Below are 3,707 nucleotides of genomic sequence, written 5' to 3' on the forward strand. Positions count from 1 at the left end.
CAATGTACTGTTACTGAGGAAGCATCGGGGAACTCTAAAGAGGAAGTAGGGCTTGTTCAAACGATCCACAGGGCGACAGATGTGGTGGCGTGCATGGCCGGTCGGCCACATCTGTCGTGACTACCCTGGATGTAATGTAAACAAATGCCTGCGGACTTTAACATCACAGTAGGAATAACAGGGGCAGGAATGTCTGGTCGAACCCTCTGGAAAGGACCGAGTGGGTAGGTATGCACTCGCCGTCCCCTCCAGGTCCCCTGCATTCTGGGAATAAAAGGCCACAGTCAAGGGCCTGGGAGGGAAACGTTACTGTAAGAGGGAGAGGGAAGAGGGGAGAGAGCGTGTGGGGGGAAGAGGTGTACGAGGAGGTAAAGTGAAGAAGGTCAAAAGTAAAAAAACAAAAACAAGATCTCTCTAACAAGGACAAAAATAAACAGGGTCGAAAATAGAAAACAAATTGGCCGTCATTGACTCTCTTTTCACTCCAAAACCACAATCGCCCCCTCCTCCCTGACCACCCCCTGTCCACCACCACCACCAACACCACCCCTCTCAACCAGCTAACAGTCTAGTAAAGCTTGAGTGGGGGTTAATGGAGGGGGTGGCAGTCGTCCAGCTGTGGCAGCATCTGTAACGGCATGTGACGCCTCTGTGTGATCTGGGCCCCGTTTCCCGAAAGCATCGTTAGCCTAAGTGGATCGTGAAGTGCGTCGTAAGGGCATCGTAGAGTTTTCACCGCGTTTCCCGAAAGCATCGTGGGGAACGAACGTCTTGAAAACGCTCGTAGCTAACGAGTACTCCAGGGGTGCTCGTAGGACGCTAAGAGCATCGTCAGCTATAGCCTCAGTGGCGACACCATCGGACATTCCGTCTATTGGATGCGTTTTATTAAAACGCATTGCGCCTTTATGTTTCTTAGTTTGGTAATTAATAAAGATTATTAATTTATTTATTAATAAAGATGTAAAATGGCCAAAATAAACGGACAGTCCAGAAAATGTTTGCGCAGGCAGGGCACTCAAAATGTGTGAGAGAAAGTGGGGGGATTTGTGCAGACTGACATAGGCTACTCATAAACGTAGCATAAAAATAATGTAAAAAATTAAATTAAATTAAAAAAAATTAAAATAAAGGAAATAAAATAAATTATAAAAAACAAGCAAAGGAGCAGGCAAAAGGCTTGGGATATGGTGGGATTGGGTCACGTTGACGGAATGTTTAGTGACATGTGGGAGGGTGGAGGGGGTTTAAAAAAAAGTCTCAATCACTCTTCGACGCGCATGAAAACCAGCCGCGTAGTTATGAGGAGGGCCGTTCCTCACACACGATCTTCCTCGTCGTCATCGCCTCAGCGTCCTCCGGTTCAAGCAATGCCACCCCAGCCTTAGCTGCAATGTTGTGCAACATAGCCGTCACACATATCACGGCGCATGACGTTGGCCGGCGAAAACTGGAGCCCTCCGCCTGAACTTGTGAAGGCATCTAATATAGCGCAACTTCCACCTCCCGATCGGGCGCTCAACGATGCACCGGGCCAGACGGTGGGCTTCGTTGTATTCCTCATCAATACAATACCTTAACCCTATTTCCGGAGGGGCTTTTATAGCCAATCAATTATCAATCAAGGAAACCCTTATGCGGAATCAGATTAAGTCGGCTCTCTTTGCTGCGCACAAGCATGTTTCAGAAATCAGCCCATTAAGATAAATGTAGTTGTCACACAAGCAATTTTTAATTTTTTGTCATATGGAATTATTTCAGGGGGGAAAATGCCGTGAAACGCACAGTGCATTCAGGATTAGGACTGATATATATGTCGGTTTAAGCCCAATCATTGTGTTTTAATGTCTTGCTATAGCATTCATCTAAGTTGCAGTCTATTTTTTTCGGAGGCTACTCTGCTGTTGTCCTTGATGGGGATTTATTTTAACCCTTTTTAACACAATTTTCCTGCGACATTCCTGCGTCTCCCCCTCCTACGGAGCCCATTTCAGCACCGTGTCAGTAGACAGTTTACAATCCTACGACGTCGTGAGTGCAGCGAATGCCGCGTTCACGTTAAGAGGAGTTTCGGGAAACGCTCCAAAGAAATTGACGATGGATCGCAAGATCCATCGTGAGAATGATCGTACGAGCGTGGATCCATCGTTATCGGGAAACGGGGCCCTGAGCTCATCTCAGAGGACTGCTGGCCCTGCTTACCCCAACCCCCGTCCCCCCCCCAACCACCACCACCACCACCACCACCACCACCTCCAGCCCCACCCCCACCAGCGTTCCCTAAGATGGTGAGAGGTTCCTCCCAGCTTAGAGCAGCTCTTCCCGAGACTGCGTGCTCCTTTGGTTGTTGAGGTTGTTGTTGTTGTTGTTGTTGTTGCTCGCCCCCTGCTTCATCGAGGTGGTGGGGGGGTGTTTTACAAGCCTAGCATACCTCCGCCCGTGGCTCCAGATTGCGACGTAGTCCATTGTGTGGGCTTGGGCTGGATGGTTGAGCTAACACAAATTAGGCAGGAGAGTGTAATGTTGAGGGGGTTTGACGCCCAGCTGTTCTGGGTTGGAGCTGTTGAGGAGCCACGCCCTAGTCCCTCACAGCTCATTTATCACAGTTATTGCCATGTTAGTCTCAACAAACAAGGACTTCTTCATCTCATGTTTGCAAACATACCTGCCAAGGAAACATCTGCTAAACGACCAAATAGAAATAGCAAACGACCAAAACAAAAACCGGCAAGAATCGTCCATGGAAGGGGGGGAGTTGGAGGTGGAGGGTGGAGGGTGGAGGGTGGAGGGTGGAGGGTGGAGGGTGGAGGAGGGGAGATCGTTTCCCAGCTGCTCCCTTACAGAGTTGTGGAGCGAAAAGGACCAGGGTTCTGTCAGAGCGTCCCCAGCTGTGGCCGATGCAGGACTGCTACACTCAGCCACTGTGTGATTGATTGGTCTTATCTACCTTCTGAGAGATGGAGAACACGGCGATAATACTGCATTAGCATCACAGTGGCCGGTCACCTTTGTCTGCCGCTGCATCTCAGTGCTCTCCGCGGGACGATCTCCCGCATAATCCTGTTAAGAAGCTCTGCGACGCCGTCCATTGTCCCAGGGCCGGACCCCATTGTGTGGGGCCGGGGGGGACCCTGCCGCCCTCTGAGGACACGGAGGGGACGGGGTCTGCGGATCAACCCCGCACTGGTGTCAGGGAATACGAACCAGAGGCTGTAGGGTGGGCTGACATGATGGTGCCTCAGAAGAAGACTTATACAACAATGCAACAACACTGTCCAACGCAAACACAACAGCACAAGTATCCCACTGCAAGAGTCCCATGCCTGGGCAGGGTTCCCTGGTCTGGACACATGGTTCTCTTGGTCTGGACACATGGTTCTCTAGTGTATACATGGTTCTGGATACATGGTTCTCTAGGCTGGCTACATGGTTCTCCTGTCTAGATACATGTTTCTCCTGTCTGGATACATGGTTCTTCTCTCTCTAGATAAATGGTTCTCTAGTCTAGATACATCGTTCTCCTGTCTAGATACATCGTTCTCCTGTCTGGATACATGGTTCTCTAGTCTAGATACATGGTTCTCTAGTCTAGATACATGGTTCTCCTGTCTAGATACATCGTTCTCCTGTCTGGATACATGGTTCTCTTATCTAGATACATGGTTCTCTGGTCTAGATACATGGTTCTCAAGTCTAGATACATTGTT

Source organism: Gadus chalcogrammus, chromosome 13, assembly GCF_026213295.1.
Source record: "Gadus chalcogrammus isolate NIFS_2021 chromosome 13, NIFS_Gcha_1.0, whole genome shotgun sequence".
In the NCBI taxonomy this organism is placed as follows: Eukaryota; Metazoa; Chordata; class Actinopteri; order Gadiformes; family Gadidae; genus Gadus; species Gadus chalcogrammus.